Here is a 20,050-nt window from a genome sequence, read left to right as displayed (position 1 = left end):
TTTCCCTCCACAATTCCCAGAATCCAGTGATCACTCTTTTACATTCACATTTGCTTTGTTATCTTCCACATATGATGGTGTAAATACAGTATTTGTCTTTTGGTGTCTTTCTTATTTCAGTTAACATACTGTCCTCTAGCTCCAATCTTTTTGTTACAATTGATAAGATTTCATTATTTTTTACAACTTGATGATATTCCCTTGCATATAGGTATATAATGTGTCACATTTTTCTTTATCTGTTCATCTGTTGAGGATCACCATGGTTGATTGCATATCTTGACTATTGTGTATAGTGATGCAATAAACATGGTAGTACAAGTATCTGCTTGATAAAATGATTCAATTTCTTTTGGAAACCATATGACAGTTCTATTTCTTGTTTTTCTTTTTTTTAAAGTAATTTCCACACTGTTTTCCTTAGTAACTGTATTAATTTATATTCCCTCCAATAGTGTATAAAAATTTCAGATTGTCTCTCTCTTCTGCTATATTTGTCATATTTTGTTTTTTTAAAGCATCCTTTCTAATAGAGGTGGGTTGATATGAAACTGTGGTTTCATATTTCCATGGTAGCTAGGGATAATCCAAGCATTTCTTGGCCACTGGTATGACTTCATATGAGAACTGTACATTCAAACACTTTGCACATTTATTATCTGGATTTTTTTATTATTACTATATTTGAGGTTTTTGAGTTACTTATATATTCTGGATATTGATCATAAATTGGATGAGTAATTTGCAAATATTTTTTCCATTTTATTGACACATTTATTACTCTGCTGATTCATTTCTTTATTCAGCAGAAACTCCTTAAATTGATGTAATCCCATTTGTGTAATTTTGATTAGTTGCCTGTAATTTGACAATCTTATTTATTCACATGATTTATTTTTAGAACTTATTTGATTATTTTTTATTAGAAAGGCAGAGTGACAGAGAGAGCATGAAAGACAGATGGGGGTGAGGATAGGGAGGGGTCATCCATTCCCTGGTTCACTTCCCAAATGAGAACAAATGTTCGGGCTGGTCCAAGCTAAATTCAGGAGCCAGAAACTCCAACTGGATCTCCAGAGTGTTGGTATGGGTTCACCAACCTAGACCATCTTCTGCTGCTTTCCCAGGTGCACTAGCAGGGAGTTAAATTGGAAGCAGAGCAGCCAGATCTAGAACCAGTACTCTGATATGGGATGCTAACATAGCAGCAGCTTAACCTGCTGTGCCACAACTCCAATCTTGTTATTTCTTTCCATTGATGAGAGGCAAGAGCTACCAGCTTAACTCAGCTTTACTTACATATTGCACTTGCAACATTTTTCTTTATCCTTTTAAGTTTTCCATCCCAGGGCTGGTGCTGTGGGATAGGAGGTAAAGCCACTGCCTGCAGTGCTGGCATCCCGTGCAGTTCGAGTCCCAGCAGCTCCATTTCTGATCCAGCTCTCTGCTTTGGCCTGGAAAAGCAGTAGAAGATGGCCCAAGTCCTTGGGCCCCTGCACCAATTTGGTAGAACCAGAAGAAGCTCCTGGCTTCCTATCAGTGCACCTCCAACCGTTGTGTTCCTTTGGGGAGTGAACTAAAGGATGGAAGACTTCTCTCTCTGCTTCTGCCTCTTTGTAACTCTGAATTTCAAATAAATAAATAATTTTTTTAAAAAAGTTTTCATCCTTTAGTAAATGTAATAACTAATTCCAATGTGCAGTTTAAGGTTGGCACTCCAGACTTATAAACAGGGCTTTAGTTATTAATTTGTATGGCACAGTATTCTTGAAATGTAATGGCCTATAAATCCATTTATCAATAATGCCATCAGCATTTTCCACACAGTGAAGGGAATAGGTACCTCCTATTGTAATATTTCCTCATAGTAACTGAAGATCTCAATGAAATGAAGATAGGAAGATCAAAGCTTCAGATGAAATAGTCGACAGGAAGAGGCTGTCGTCATGGGCTGAATTACACTGCAGTTGTGTAGGAAGGGTGGATGTGGCAGTTCTTTGAAAAGAATTAATGTTCCTCTATGAATACCTTTTCTAAATCAAAAACTGACAGAAAGACTAAGGGGACTAGAGTTAAAAATTATGAGCAGAAAGACCAATCTATGATGCAGTCAATATTTATTACAAGCAGAACATACTATAAGATTGATTTCTACAACATTGCCCTCAAGGCTTAAACTACCATTTTAACTTACTGCTTCATGAACAACATAAGGCTGTTTTATAGGTGGTATCAGCCATTCTTCATTTCTGCTATAGATGTCCACTTTGAGGGAATAGGGCACCTCTCTGAAAATTGGCTTCTCATGCTATTAATGAAAAGTAAAAATATCATCCAAGTGAAAAAAATTTCTCAAATGATCAGTCACTGATGATAATAGATTTCAGAATACCATTATTAAAATCGCATTATTTAGTAAAAAATGCTATGAAATAGAGATGTTACTAAGGCATGTGTCCCAAATTGACTTTGTTAGAACAATTCTTTGACAAATAAAAACTAAAACCACAAGTATATTGTACTAATCTACTTTGCTTGGGAAATTAAACAGGCTTTATACTGTTTAATCATAATGAATAATTATAAGTTGGGGCAAATTTATTATTTGAGGAAATCAGAAATAATATTCTAAAATTTAAATAATAAATTTATAACTCTACTTTGAAGCTCCATTTAAAAGCCACTTTTCTTGTACCTTTAATATTCAGACATATTTCTTTGGAAATTTTCAAATTGAAACATGATGTGCTTTTTTAAGGTGATTGAATGTTTCATAATTCAAAAATATTAACTGAGTTAACTATAAAAATATTAACCAAATTACTGTATATTTAATACTATTATTCTAAACACAGTGATAGAAATGATGCCTTAATTTAAAATATAAGATCCATTATATAAATTGATAAGGAATATGTAATTACATATGATATATTTTTAAATAAGATTTATTTATTCAAGAGGCAGAGTTAAAGACAGAGAGGCAGAGACAGAGAGAAAGGTCTTCTGTTTTCTGGTTCACTCCCCAAATGGGCGCAACAACCAGACAGGGCCGATCCAAAGCCAGGATTCATATTTCAGGTACAAGTGAAAGTTCCTACATATAAAATGAAGAACTATTTCATCAGTATAACAATCAACACAAAATTATAATACTTCTGTAAAACAAATTGAGAAGAGATACAGTAATGTATGAATGTAATGCATGACAGTTGTCTTCTGCCATTTATCGACTAATCCAATATTTCTCATAGAATACTTATTAAAAAGCATGTCACCATTTTAATAACACAAATATTACAAGATTCTGAGGTTATACAAATCAATATAATTTTTAAAATTCAAAAATTTTACTACATATTTTCCACAGATATTGTGACAATTAGCTAACAAGATATACTATACTATTTCAAATTGATGGTAAATGACAAAATAGATATTTCTTTCCTACAGAAACTTAAAACATAAGATGGCCATGAAAATTTTATTCACTTTTCCATTCCTCCTACCTACCCCATTATGATATGAGGGCACAAAATATATTTTTGTTATCAGAGCCTAAGAAATCTTCCTATAGTAATATTTTATATCTACAGTTGTTTAAAAAGTGTGAATTTTAGACATATTATATAGAATAGATGCTGTTCCTTTTTCATTTCTGATTTTGTATAATTATTATTTTAATTGAGTGTATTTATTGCTTATAGTATAGTAATTCAATATTGTTATACTATACTATTGCTTATAGTATAGTAATTCAATATTCAATGTGTGATGATCAAATCAGGTTAGTTATTTTCATCTCTAAACTTTTAATTTTTATACTAAATAATTATACATATTCATGGGGTAGAGTGTCATATTTCAGTAAATGTATACAAAGCATACTGATCAAATCAGAATAATTGAACTTTTCCTCCAGTCACTAATTTGCTTGGGGTCTTTGTCTTCCTCTTAAATGTGTTTATAAAATATATATACTGGGTTGCTGTAAATTACTTCTATCGCCCTGTGCTGTGGAACACTAGAACTTATTCCTCCTTTCCAATTGTGTTTTGATCTCCGTTGTCCAATTTCCCTCTGTCAGGAGTAGGAAACATTTTTCTATTAAGAGCCATTTTGGTATTTATAACAGCATTTACAGATCCTACAAAATTCTCTATGTAAAAATTAGCCTTCTATAGATTTATTAAATTTCTAGTCCTTTCTGTTGCCTTGTCAGGGCCAGAACAAATGATTTTTTAAAGGTTTATTTACCTATTTGAAAGTCAGAGTTACATAGGGAGAGGAGAGGCAGAGTCTATAAAATAGACTGCCACAAAATTAAAAATATTATTTTTTAGGAAATTATCAAGAAATTTGAAATTAATGTATAGCATGAGAAATAATTTGCAAATGTGCTAAGGAACATGCATTCCAGAACACTAGCAGATCAATAAATAAAAGACAATTGATTATATTTATAAAATAGACAAAGTATTTTAATAGATATTACTCAAAAATAAATAAATAAAATAATTCCCAATAACTATATGAAGGGATATTCAATATCATTATTTGTTAGGGAAATGCAATTCAGAACTATAATGAGATGCTACTTCAAGGTCACTGGGACAGCTATAATCAATATGACAGATAATAACGAATTCATTGTACCATTATTCATAATAGTCAATCAGTGTAGTAACCCAAGTTTCCATCAACAGACTAATGAATGAACAAACTGTGATATATTCATAAATGGAGTTTTTTTCAATAAAAAGGAATAAAATAATGACACGTTCTAAAAATGAATAAATCCTAAAAATATTTTAAACAAAAAAATGTCATATATTGTATGATTTACTTATGTATTATATGATTCTAGTTATATACAATACCTCAAACAGGCAAATTTAAATAGCAGAAAGTAGAATTGTGATTGTCAGGGGCTTGGCATATTCAGGAGTCTGAGTAGGAAGTGAGTGTTCGCGTGAGATTTCCTCTTAAGGTAATGAAACATTCTAAAATTGACTGGTGTAATCATTGTACAACTATTAACATAATTGAGGTGTTTACTCTGAATTAATTATGATATGAATTATTTCTCTATAAAGTTGTTTAAAATATTAGAAGGCATTGCCATAAAATTATATTGGAAGGGTCAACAAAATCTTCTAACTTTAAATAAGGGATTGTTTTTTCTAGATACATACAAACCTTGGAATGACTCAACATAAGAAAAAATAAAGGTATTTTTGGAATGTTCTTATTGTCTAATAATTAAATGATTGTAATAATAACAGCTACAACAAAACTTGTAGAGAAAGCTGATAGTTATTAGCACTTTAACATCAATAACAGTGTTTAATAAGTTCTATTTCAAGTGATTTCTAAGTATTATTTCTTCAGTTCTCACTTTAATATTGAAAACCTAGGACCATTATTTCCTCTTCTTACAAGGAAGGGCAGAAAAGTTAAATATATTGCCTAAGGTTCAGAGAACAAATATAGTCTTGTAATTTTGGCAGTCTGGCTTCAGGGTTTATGCTCTTAATCATTAGGCTTTTCACAGTAGCATGATTGGTTGGTTGTTAAATGACTAAGAAACCAATGGATCATCCAGCGTTGAAGCCAACAAGCAAACCAGCACTAGAATGATCAATTTCAGTAAATTAATAGACATTATATTATGATGATTAATACAAAAATAAGAATATTATAAATTATAAATTAATAAGATATAAACCAATAAAATAATATTTATATTATTGCTGTAATGATTAATAAAGTATTGTTTTATCAGTTTACTATTTTATTTCTTTGTTTCAAATTTCAAATATGTATCTTATTAGAAGTATAGGTTTAGGGCCAGCGCCGCGGCTCACTAGGCTAATCCTCTACTTGTGGCGCCGGCACCCCGGGTTCTAGTCCCGGTCGGAGCGCTGGATTCTGTTCAGGTTGCTCCTCATCCAGTCCAGCTCTCTTCTGTGGCCTGGGAGTGCAGTGGAGGATGGCCCAAGTGCTTGGGCCCTGCACCTGCATGGGAGACCAGGAGAAGCATCTGGCTCCTGGCTTTGGATCAGCACAGTGCATTGGCCGCAGTGGCCAATGGAGGGTGAACCAACGGCAAAGGAAGACCTTTCTCTCTGTCTCTCTCTCTCTCACTGTCCACTCTGCCTGCCAAAAAAAAAAAAAAAAGGAAGTATAGGTTTAAATTAGTTACAATGTATAGAATCATAAAGAAGTGAACAAAAACTTACAGGTTATTAAAACAGTCTTTTGAATATCAGGAAACAAACAGAAGGAAGTACTCATTTGCAATAAGAAGGTGGAAGGAGAGTCTACCATCTGATTTACATTGTTAGACATTACACAAAAATTGATTAAGTAGCAAAACATTTTATTTGATAAACTAGAGTAAAATTCTAAAAGATGAGAGTAAAATATTCTGATACAGTTCCTTGTCTCATAGGAAATTAAACCACCTTTAATTATAATAGCTCTTTCTAATTATAAAATACTAATGAGAATCATACACATTTTTTAAAATGCTAATAAATTATCTTTCTTTATAATCATCATAGGACAATATGTTAGGCATCACAGGTTGTGCAGAATTTAAGATACACTTGAATTATTGAAATTTAATTCTCTATGTAAGTCAGCTACCGAAGGTTGCTGTAATGTAACATGTAGTTTATGTTGTGTGAGGGGGCTCAGCATAGTAAGAATTAAATGAGTATAGACCATATCACAAGGTCTAGAGCTCAAAAGACCAAAATAATGAATAAAAATGACATCTATCAAATGTAAGTAAACCTATGAGACTATAAAATTTGCAATTACAGTAAAGCATGATATTATGAATAAAAAAAGTTAACAATTTATAGGCATTAAGATTGACAGTTTTGATTTAAAATATTAATGTTTTAATATTTGGCTTACATATTTCTGAAAGGTCTATTTCAATCGCTACTTTTTAGTTCACAATATCAATTTTATTAATCAATTTCTATCATATAAATAAATTTTCAAACACTCCAGTTGTCAGTTATTTGATTGGACATGTTTTTATCACATAGAAGTAATGCTAATAAAAGTTTTCCTCTATGTAATAAACTATCTCTGAATGCGAAGAATGCAGCAGTAATGTAAGTAGCAGTATCACTATAACCTGAGAATGTTGGAAATTATTAATATATTATGGAGATTCAGACTAATTCATATAAAGTTGGAATTATTTAGGAAAAAAGGTAGATTATATCTTGCATCTACTTTATATATTATTACATATTTAAACTAAGCTTATTCTACACAAACTTTTTTTTAACTTTTATTTAACAAATATAATTTCCAAAGTACAGCTTTTGGATTACAGTGGCATCCCCCCCCCCATAACTTCCCTCCCAACTGCAACCCTCCCATCTCCCACTCCCTTTCCCATTCCATTCACATCAAGATTAATTTTCAATTATCTTTATGTACAGAAGATCAATTTCCTATATACTAAGTAAAAATTTCAACAGTTTGCACCCACACAGAAACACAAAGTGTAAAGTACTTTTTGAGTACAAGTTATAGCATTAATTCACGTTGGACAGCACATTAAGGACAGAGATCTTACATGGGGAGTAAGTACGCAGTCACACCTGTTGTTGACTTAACAGTTGATACTCATGTTTATGGTGTCAGTAATCACCCTAGTCTCTTGTCATGAGTTGCCAAGGCTATGGAAGCCTTTTGAGTTCCCCAACTCCGATCTTTTTTAGTCAGGGTCATAGTCAAAGTGGAAGTTCTCTATTCCCTTCAGAGAAAGGTACCTCCTTCTTTGATGGCCCATTCTTTCCACTGGGTTCTCACTTGTAGAGATCTTTCATTTAGGTCTTTTTACTTTTCATTGGCTCAAATTGAATTTTTTTCATAGTTGTGCATATGTACTTTTGCAAGGAGGTAGGGTGAAGTTAGATACATAGTTTTAGCTGTAATGTAAAGTCTCTTGGAACCAATTTGGTCTCTATAAATGTAAACACAAACTTTACAACATGAATATAGAGTTTAGGAAAAATCATATATTTTTAGCACACAACAAATATTGTATAAGATTGCAATGATGACATGGCTATTGTATAGTCTGAGACGTATATTTAGCTGTCTGTTGCTATTAAAAAGCTCGACTTAAACAATAGAGAACCTATAACATCATTACACAAAATTACAGCTGATAAAAAACAACAAAGATTATTAGCATCCTTGTTGGCAGTGTGTAATGTTTAATGATAAGTTATTCATTTTTTAAAATTACGATGACAAAAACTTTTATATAAATAATAAATAATATTCAATTTCTGAATTAACTAAATTCATAACTTTTCAAATGGCAGGTCTGAAAAGAGCAAAATGTAAAAATACTATTTCTGGATAGGGGTGATAATGGTTAATAAAGTTAATATATGCATTCATTAAATTTTTAGGAATGATCCAAGAATGCAGCATTTTAAACAGAAGCACTAGCATTTGCAAGAATAGAATTATTGTGCAATGACTTAAAAATGTAGTCCTCATTTACTATTTATATACATCTTTTTCTGGGCCAAGTAACTTAGATTTCAAGGTTGTGATTACCACATTAAAATAAGAAACTTGGACTAGATTACTTACAGTCTGACTTATTACATCCCCCAATATTCTTTTGTAGTAAATAAAATCCGAGAAACAGTTACACTCTGTGCTCAAAAGACAAGTTGTTATTTTTGTATAAAACTTTATTTTCCTAATTCATTCTTTGTGCTGTGTGTCTTTCTGTTATTACCATTAACATTCTCCAACTCATGCTGTCTCAAGCCTGGGAGACTCAGAATTCCATTGACTGCCATGGATAATATATTTATATTGTCTTTCCAGTAAAATTATATTCCTTCATTTGCACTAATGAAAATGTAAATGAAGCTTTACAAAGAGAGTACTTCAAAAGGTTCATGAAAAAATGGAATTAAAAGATATCTTTAATTTGGTTCAAAAATTTGTAAAATTCATGCATCATTTTTCCATAAATTCATTGCCATCAGATTTTTGAAAACCACAATATATGAACTGCATATGAAAGTTGTGTGAAGACAGTTATTTTATAGCAAGTTCAAGTATTCCTGGAACAAGAAATCTTTCCAGAGTAAGAGAAAAAGATCTGTGCTGGAGGTAATAACATATGTGAAGAATCCCCTTTAATGAATGGGTGAAATGCTTGATTGTTTTTGCTTGCTTCTCACTTAAATGCTATGACAAATTTCCACAAGCTTGGTGACTCAGAAGAACATTTATTATCTTATGAATCTGGAAATAAGAAGCTGTTTTTTCTTATGTAAATTAAGAGATTTACAGGTTCTGTGGGAGACACCTGTCCATCTTACATAAAAAATGCATTCACCAAACATTTACACGTTGAGGAATCCAATCAAATTTGGACACAATAAAATAGCATAGGGGTTACAAATTTGAGAGAAATCACAACATTTAATTCAAATTTTCTTGAAGACACCACTCATTGAACGCTACTGAGTAAGAGGTCACAAATAAATGAAACTGTGTAAAGAGTAGATTCTAAGTGTTCATCTCCTTGACTTAAATCTCTTCTACCTATAACAACAACAATTCTAATAACCTTTTTTTCAGTCTTCCTGTGTCTTGCTAGAAGTCCTATAAACCATCCTCTTCATGACTGACAAATGCTCTTTCTGTAACTCCGATCTTCAACATCCCTTTAATTACAGAATTAGGGATTTTACCAATCATAAAAATCATTTCCTTCTTTCTTCACTATACTGCTTTTGGAATTGTGGCTTCCAGAGGACAAGAAGTTGACAGAATAAAAAAAAAAAAAAAGTCACCATAAGATTTAAAGCAGCATTCATTTAATTCTGCCTCCAAATCTTGAACATATTTCATTTTTTTTAACTTAAACTTAGAAGTTGGAAAAAACAATTTTGAGCACAGAATTCTATATTCTGTATTTCCAAGATAATATACATATATATATTTAAACATTCAAAAAGTCAATGCTCACTATCAGTTCATTGGATTTGAATAAAATAATGGAGTAACAATTAAATATTAAGTGAAAAATATTTAAGGTAGGACCAGTTATGATAAAAGAGAAATAAAAATCAAAGAAACTGTAAATTAAATAATTTTTAGACTCTAAGGTGAATTAACAATAACAGTAAATGTTAAGTAGTGATTCACAAAGGATAATATATAAATATTTTGATAATTATTCCAGATTTATTTGTTCAACCACTATTTATAGATTGCAATGTTTAGAAAAACACAGACAAAAACTATATGCTTAAAAAGTTTCATTCTATAAGGGAGAAAAACTAATATAAAGATGAATGAAATATTTTATGTACATTAAGGAAAAAATAAAACGAAATGGACTAGAAAATATTTAGAAGAGTTAGGAAAGATTACAAATGTAGACAGCAAAAATATGAAAGAACTTGCTGATAATGTCTGACACAAATACTAAGGAAGTGAGGGCAATGATCTGGGAGAAGAACATCTCAAGCAGAAAGAATAGCAGCTATTAAGTTACTGAGGCACCTCCAGAAACAATGATGAGGCGGGACGGCTGGAGTGAGTAGGATAAAGAACACAACGGAAGATGATGTCAGACGAATAACATGAGCTGGGATGAGGAAAAAGGAGACCATGTCATGTAGAAATTTAAAACATTTTCAAGCTTTTGGCCATTACATGAAAGGAGACTGAAAAAAGGAATGGCCTTCAGTGATTTTGTTTAATATTTTAACATATTTTTTTCTGTCTAGTGGTTGCAAACAGAAAATAGATACAGGGCCCAGGTAGGTAGATGCATAAGGAAGCTACTCAAAGCAAAATACAATGATGGCTTCATTTAGATAACAGGATCATTTGTTTATATTCTGAAGATATAGCAAATGATACTTTTGATGGATTTAACTGGCTTTGTGAGAAATAATTTTAAAATCACTCCCAAGTTTTTGGGTCAGGCAACTGGGAGAAAGAAATTGCCGCTTATATAATGGGAATGACTCTTAGAGAAAGAAATGTAAGTAATGCAGAGATTTGTTTACAGGATAATTTAATATCCCAATTATATATCCAATTGAATGTTAGAGTTCAAGAGAATAGTTGAGGAAGAAGCCATAAATTTTAGCATCAGCAGGATTTATGTTTCTTTAAAAAGTTCAATGACATTGCTCTCATTGCAATGGTAGGAATAGAATGGATAACTTAGAAAAAAGAGTAATCAGAAGACTGGGCACAGAGCTCATTTATTTATTCATTCTGTTTTTCTCCTTTGTTTCTTTTGAACACCTACAGGAATATCCAAGCAGATATATTGAAGATTATTCAAGCAAAAAATTTATTCTTCCACTGCAAATGTACTTCATTTGCACTTATAACAACTCTTAAATCAAGGGTGTCACCATTATTCAAAGTGGTATTGGACACTGTTTAAGAATTAGCATGAATGTTTAAATATTTAATATTTAATAATATGAAGAAAACATATAGATGAAGGAAAATTAAGAATTATATATTATATTTACATATTTAAATACATACATATATTTCCTATTTATTAGTCCCCATGTTGGCATCAGTTTAGTTCAAATCTATTCCTATCTGAAATTTCTCTTAATTGTATTTGCACACATGTATATGCCAATTTTTTTCACAGTGTAATGAGTATGATCATAATGACTATACACTGCTGATGAGAATTGGATGGGCGTTTGTATTGTCTACTTTCTTCCACAGAATGATGTTCACTCTACATACTGCCATTGCTCTCAGCCAGTGACCATTCCTTTGCGCTCGCCTGACTTTGCTCTGAATTCTGTGAGTCATTCCTCTGACATCTCTCCTTCTTAGTTTTTATAAGCTTTCAAAAAGTTCATTGGTAATGCTTACTATGAAAAGAAAAAACTATTCATGGATTTAAAACGCTATATATTTTAATTCCATTTCCCGGGAACTTTTTAAAATACTCCATATTCAGGGAAATGTATTTCACCTATAATGCTTTTTGAATGATTGGGAAGTGATTTTTTTTCTAAATCAATTCCAAAAACACAAAGGGCTCTTTTAAATATATATTCCTTGGAGGGAGCAGTTGCGCAAACAGAAAAAATTCAGTAGAAAATTCTGAAGTGTTAAAAGTCCAATGAACTTCTGAAAAACATTCGTAAACATCACTTCTGCTGGAAAGCACTGAGTCCCAATTGTATCACGCTGACTGAAAATGATGCAGGAAATACATGGTGACTTATCAGGAATCATCTCTATGGGATCCGGGCGAAAACACCATTGTTCAGGAAATAATCTCATTTCTACCAACAAGTGGCTCATCATAAACAGAATATAAAGGAAATCTACCTATCTATCTATTTATCTATAATCATATTAAAGAAGGCTATCTCAAAGGGATGTAAGCATAATCATATTTATTGTTATATTTTATAAATTATCTGTAGATAAAAATCATGGTGGGCTGGCTCTGCGGCATAGAGGGTAAAGCTGCCGCCTGCAGTGCCTGCATCTTATATGGGTGCCGGTTCAAGTCCCGGCTGTTCCACATTCAATCCAGCTCTCTGCAATGGCCTGGGAAAGCAGTGGAAGATGGCCCAAGTCCTTGGACACCCTGCACCTGCGTGGGAGACCTGGAAGAAGCTCCCAGCTCTTGGCTTCAGATCAGTGCAGCTCCAGCTGTTGCAGCCAATTGGGGAGTGAACCAGCAGATGGAAGACCTCTCTCTCTCTCTCTCTGCCTCTGCCTCTTTCTGTGCAACTATAACTTTAAAATAAATAAATAAATCTTAAAAAAATGTTGACAATACTGAAGCTAACAAGATCCTAGTTTTCTTTCAAGCTTGTCATTTTAATGCAATCATACTTCTTTACATTGACATTAAAAGTAAAACCTATTGTCTTGAAATCCAACATTTGGAATTTGATTTCCCAACTGTAATTTAAAATCAATATGTACTAAAAATAAATATATATTTAAAATATTTAAATGAATCAAAACTTAATTTTGAAGATCTAAAATCTATTGCTCCATCACAAATGCAATTATATAGATTTCATATTTTCTGCATTAACAATATAACCTAAAAATTGTACTGCGATATGTGGAAGCTTATATGTTCAAATGCACTTTCTCTTATTAAACTCTGTAATGTCATTCAGAGTACTATTATGGGTGCAAAACAAAATTCCATTATTGATTAGAATACATGTTTAAAGGTCAGCTCTATCTAAGCATTTAAAAGCTTGATTAGATTATGCTTGTTAAAGTTTCTGCGTGCTTTTGATATTCAGAGTAATTATATTTAAACAATAAATTGGCAGGAAAAATTATAGTTATGTTGCAAATTGTGACTTTATTAGGTCAAAATAAGCATTTTAAAAACTCATGGCATTTAAAAGGTTTCCATAATTTTAAAAAAACAAAAACTAGACTTACGTTTGTTTTAACTAATTCAGGTTCTACATGCTTATTCCCTTTAATATTCAAGATACATATAATGTTTATATAATTTAGAGTACTTTCAGACATTGACATTTTTAAAGTGCTACAAAGTAAATTAGATAATTATTTCTTACAAAATATTTCAAAAACATTAATTTCATCTAGTGTACTTTCCATAAAATATATTATTTATGTAATTTCTTGTTTTTCAAAACTGTTGAAATGACTCTACTAAATGTTGTTTATTATTGCAAACTTTGGTTTTAGTAAATTAAATATCATACAGATACACTATCTTCCAGAATACGTCTAGGGGCCGGCATTGTAGCATAGTGAGTAAAGCCACCATGTGCAATGCTTCCATCCTGTGTGTGAGCTGGTCCTGACGGCTGCACTTTTAAACCTCCTCCCTGCTAAGGGCCTGGGAAAAGCAACAGAAGATGGTTCAAGTGTTTGAACCCCTCCCATCCATGAGGGAGACCTGGAAAAAGTTCCTGGATACTGGTTTTGGCCTGGTCAGTACTGGCCACTGTGGTCATCTAGGGAGTGAACCAACAGACGAAAAATCCCTCTCTCTGTGTATCTCCCTTTCTCCGTCTGAACTATGACTTTCAAAATAAGTAAATCATCTTTTTTTTTTTTTTTTTTTTTTGACAGGCAGAGTGGACAGTGAGAGAGAGAGAGAGAGAGACAGAGAAATGTCTTCCTTTGCCGTTGGTTCACCCTCCAATGGCCGCCGCGGCCGGTGCGCTGCGGCCAGCGCACTGCGCTGATCCGAAGGCAGGAGCCAGGTGCTTCTCCTGGTCTCCCATGGGGTGCAGGGCCCAAGCACTTGGGCTATCCTCCGCTGCACTCCCTGGCCACAGCAGAGAGCTGGCCTGGAAGAGGGGCAACCAGGACAGAATCTGGTGCCCCGACCAGGACTACAACCTGGTGTGCTGGCGCCACTAGGCGGAGGATTCGCCTAGTGAGCCGCAGCGCTGGCCAAGTAAATAATCTTTAAAAAGTCTGATATCATTTGATATATAGACAACATTGATTTATAATTGGAGATTATGTTTATAATGTGGTATTCCAGAGGCACTTTTTTAAAAGATTTATTTATTTGTTTGAAAGTCAGTTACAGAGACGAAAGGGGAGAGAGAGAGAGAGAGAGAGTGTTGCATCTGGTGATTCATTTTCCAGATGGCCACAGCAGCTGATTCTGGGCCAAGCTGAAGCCAGAATCCAGGAGCTTCTTTTGGATCACCCATGTGGGCAGAAGAGGCCCAAGCACTTAGGCATCTTATACTGCTTTTCCCAGGCCATTATCAGGGAAGTAACTTGGAAGCAGAGCAGCCAGGACACTAACTTGTGCCCATATGGAATGCCATTGTTGCAGGCAGTTGCTTTACCTGTTACCATGCTGGTCCCCCATTAATTCATTTTTTAAAAAGATTTATTTCTTTATTTGAAAATCAAAGTTACAGAGAGAGGGACAGGCAGATAGATCCTCCACCCACTGATTCACTCCACAAATGGCCGCAAAGGCCAGAGATGGGCCAGGCCCAAACCAGGGCCAGGAGCTTCATCTGGGTCTTCCATGTTGGTAGCAGGGCCCCAAATGCTTAGACCATCTCACACTGCTTTTCTCAGGCGATTAACAGGGAGCTGGGCCAGAAGTGGGGCAGCTAGGACACTATCTGGTACCGATTTGGGATGCCACAGGTAGCATTTTAACCCATTATGCCACAAGTCCAGCCCCCATCATAGCACATTTTAAACATTTTTTTTTTTTTTTGACAGGCAGAGTGGACAGTGAGAGAGAGAGACAGAGAGAAAGGTTTTCCTTTTGCCGTTGGTTCACCCTCCAATGGCCGCCGCGGCCGGCACACCGCGCCGATCCGATGGCAGGAGCCAGGTGCCTATCCTGGTCTCGCATGGGGTGCAGGGCCCAAGCACTTGGGCCATCCTCCACTGCGCTCCCTGGCCACAGCAGAGAGCTGGCCTGGAAGAGGGGCAGCAGGGACAGAACCAGCGCCCCGACCGGGACTAGAACCCGGTGTGCCGGTGCTGCAAGGCAGAGGATTAGCCTAGTGAGCCGCGGCGCTGGCACATTTTAAACATTTATGTTGCATTCTGTATAACTGAGTGGCATAAACTTTCTTAGCATTTGTTTTTGCATTTGATGACTGCTGAGCTATTCTAATCAATTGCCCTGACAATAACACTGGAAGTTAAATGGTTAACTGTTTAAATATTTATAAACAATCATTGCATCATACCATGGTCCTATATTACATTTTAGATATTCAAATTTTTTTAATTTACTTTCAGATTATTCATTGTGCCAATAGTATTTTAACAAAAGCATAAAATTAATTTAACTTTACCACCTCATATATAATTCTCCCTTTTTCAATCTGCAATATAAATTGTCCTTTCAATTACTAAGTCAATTTATATACACTACTGGAGACTGAGACAAAGCTACATATTAAGAAGTACTTTCAATATTTACTAAAATTCATAGTTTTGCGAGACAAAAAGATGTCCAGAGTGTGCTGAATGCAATGATTGGATTTAGTTTTAGATGTCTTAAATCATCTCTAATGTCTGGCTAAGGAAAGAAATGGAGTTAATATAGTCAAAGGAGATAGATGTCCATAATAAAATAAACAAATGAGTCATATTCAGCAAGATTGGCAGATCACCCTTTTAAGACATTCTCAGGAGTATAGCAAGGAGAATAAAGTTTACATGAGTGATTCTTTTAATCATGTTCAAATACCAATATCTGCTGGAAATGATAAATGGAACCAGAGTCCTTCTTAAATTGTTAAAAAACCATATAATTATTATATTGTTTAAAATTTTTATGGTTTGGTTTGTGGAATAAACACAAAATCTACCTCCTATTTAAAGTCTCCATATACAACTTTCTCTTATTTTGCCTAATAAGTTTACCAACAAAGCTCACCAAAGTTTTCATTGAGATGTTCTCCATTTATACATAACAGAATGATAAAATACTGCTAGAATGGCAAAAATTAAGCATGGAAAACACAGGATCAATAGACTACTTGATAAGACATTGCACAGGCTTTGCTTCAGATATACATTATACACCAAAATACATTTGATAATAGATGTCTTGGCTTAATTATGTAAGGGAACATTAGCAGGAATATCAACCACAAAAAACGTCATTTAGATTAGAGATAAGCTTCCATGGAGTTTTAAGACCACATTGTTACTCTTGATCTAATACATGTTTTTGCCAATAGAGAAACAAAAATCAAGGCAGTATTTTTGAAGGATTTAGTTGAATGACTGTGTTATAGAGAAAGCGAGAGAGAGAGAGATCTTCCACCTACTGGCTTACTCACCACATATCCACAAAAGTCAGGTCTGGGCCAGGTTGAAGCCAGGACCCAGGAGCTCTCTAGTCTTCCAGAATGGGTGCAGAGGCGCAAGCAGTTGGAACAACTATTACTGCCTCCCCAGGTGTATTTTAAGGAAGCAGGAGCAGAAGCTGAGCAGCCTAGACTCAAGCTTGCACTGATACAGGATGCTGTCATTGTAAGTGGTTTAACTCACTGCACCACGTGCCAGTTCTCATTATAATTCAGTGCATCAGCTAACATTTCAAAGAAATTATGCTTACCCAGAGAAATAAAGTGTGAAACATTAAGCAAATAATTTTGAAATTTATATAAACTCGTTAGAGCAATCATTTTATTATCTCCATAGCCTTTACTATCTACACTTCATTTTTTTCATGTTTTTATTTATTTGAAAAACATTTTTAAAAATGTGTGACATTTTGTATTTTTCAAAGACATGCAGAAAAATAATGTTGGAGGAAAAACATAACCAGCTGTTGCTTTTAAAAATGAATTTTAAAACTTCTAATAGATCCTGAAAAACATTATGTTGTGGATGACCATGTCTCTCATTCAGCAAACTTAAAAACTCTATTATTTTAATGTAGTGTTTACCTCTTTCCAGTTTGCAGCTGTATATAACATACTATACTATATATTTACTGTAACCAGAACAGTGGGTGCATAAATAAGTTAACCTTCATCAAATTGTACTCTATACATTCTTTGAACTTTACTTCCCCATCTTAATGTGGTTAGCATGGAAAGCTATCAAGTTTTTTTTTTTTATTTAATTTAATTTAAGGAACACAAAGTTCATGCATTTCATATATACAAACTTAAGAATGTAGTGATTCTTCTCACCCTACCCTACCTCTCATCCATACTCCCACCCTTTTTCCTCCTCCCTCTCCTATTACAATTCTTATTTTTTACAAAGATCTATTTTCAGTAAACTTCATACTTATAAAATTAACCCTACACTAAGTAAAGTGTTCAACAAATAGTATGAAGAAAAAAAAAAAACTGTTCATCAACAGTTAAGACAAGGGCTGTTCAAAATCATCGCTTCTCAAAAGTATCAATTTCACTCCTATAGATTACCTTTTAGGTTCTCTATTAGTTACCACGGATTAGGGAGAACATATCATATTTATCTTCTGGGACTGCTATCAAGCTTTAAGCTCTCTTGTCTCGCAGGAATGACCCACCTTAATTTGCTTACATTGTTCAGTGTTTGTTTAGAGCAAGCAACTGTAAGAGAGGCTTAGGTGTCAACATCAGTGCCCGTCAATTTTGCTTTCTGCAGCAGAACCTCTGAGAAGCATGTTCTTCATGATCATGCATATACATTTCGTTAACTAAAATAATAACAAAGCAAAAAATAAAATAATAAAATGTTCAATAATTCAAATCAAGAAAAAATAAATGAAATCAATACCAAAAGAAGTATTTGACTACTACAGCCACAATGCAGCAGTATATATAATTCTTGAAGCTATAGTCATGGTCTACTTGGTCTAAATCTTGACTTTCCAAATGTTATCATATATGTTACTAAGCAAGTTAGTTATTTGACTTAGGTTTTGATGAGCTAATCTGCAAAATAGAGATGATGTTAATTCTTAACTCACATTTTTGTTAAATTTAAGTGTGTACATCTATGTGAAATACAATGATGTCTGACATATAGCAATTGGTATGCTCTGCATTTGACATTTGTCTTATCCATTATAATGTAAGCTTCAAAAAAGTTAAGAATATTTGTGTTTCATTCATAGCTGTATCTTTAGGACTCAGACAAACAACAGGGAAACAGTGGATGGTTCATAAACGTATTTGAGAGGAAATGAAAAAAAAAGGAAATTGTAGGGGAGGATATGGTGTGCCACCTGGAGCTTTTTTTGGACACTGTAGATCTCCCTGCCCAGCACTGAGAGAGTCAGTGGTTAAATGCTTTCAGAAATTGCGTCAAATAGGAAAAATATGTCTCCATGATGGTTGCTGACTTAGAGCTACCCACGTTGATAGTTCAATGCTGAGTAACATAGGCCTGGCCCCCTTGCACCAAAGGACAGGACTGAAGGGAAATTACACCACAAATTATTTGGAAATCATAAGATCAGTCAATGTTGGGCTTGCATTTTGTCTCAATTTCTCATTTTGCCTTATCTTACTTTCTCCTCACTCTTCCAATAGTGTCAATCACACCGCAACAATCTCTTGAATCCAGATCTCCATGTTGTAGATTTTAAGAGAATCATCACAAATACAGCCTTTTGGCTGTTTAACGTAATTATTTAAACTACATATATATATTTGCTAAAATACAATGATAATATAATAATTTGGTATTAAACAAATTTAAAAAGAGATGGTAAATAAATATTAACAAAAGATCTAAAAATGTTCTATTCTTTATTTATTCCAATTGGCAAATAACAGGCAAAAAGAGATAAGCTAGCTATCTCATAACTTCTTCCTTAATCCAAGGAAACTATCTTAAAGTGGTTTTATAGCTATGTGCAACACCAGCATCCCATATGGGTGCACTGCTGATGCAAGTCCCTACTAATTATCTGAAAAAGCAGAAGATGGTCCAGGTGCTTGGGCCCCTGTACCCACATGGGAGAACCAGATGATGTTCATGGTTCTCGGCTTTGGCCTGGCCTAGCCCTGGCCATTACAGCAATCTGGAGAGTGAACCAGCCAATGGAAGAAATTTCTCTCTCTCTTTCCCTCAGACTCTTACTCTAATAAATAAATGAATAAATAAATAAATAAGGCATACTCATCAAAACTTAAATGTGGCAATGTAGTATTTGAACTAAACGTCAAATCAACAATGGCGTACTGAGTGAATAACATGTTCAGATAACAAAAGAAGTGGAATATCACATTTCATCTTGATAAGAATTTGTTAAATTTCAAGTCATTAATGATAAAACAGAAAAATTCAATGATACTATGCATACAAATTTATTTTCTAAACTAGCCAAAGAATATCTATTTGATATTAACTTCAAATCTATCAAAAAATATAACAATTTCTAGTAAAGTCATAAAAAGGATAAATATAATCAACATGAAGGTTATGTAGATTTGTTAAGGAAATTATTTCAACCAAGTTTTAAAAAGAAATAGGATATGGATTTTTAAAAAGTCAAGAAGTATCATTTTTAGTTGATGTA

General features: G+C 33.6%; 1 pseudogene; it reads right to left on the bottom strand.

Moving 5' to 3' along the window:
* The window catches only part of LOC133775092 (glutamate--cysteine ligase regulatory subunit-like), a 43,444-nt pseudogene that overhangs the window by 12,602 nt on the left and 10,792 nt on the right, over window positions 1-20,050 (bottom strand).

The sequence above is a fragment of the Lepus europaeus genome, chromosome 16 (genome assembly GCF_033115175.1).
Source record: "Lepus europaeus isolate LE1 chromosome 16, mLepTim1.pri, whole genome shotgun sequence".
Taxonomy (NCBI): domain Eukaryota; kingdom Metazoa; phylum Chordata; class Mammalia; order Lagomorpha; family Leporidae; genus Lepus; species Lepus europaeus.
The sequence above is the reverse complement of the archived record's forward strand: the minus strand, read 5'-3'. Positions and strand labels throughout refer to the sequence as shown.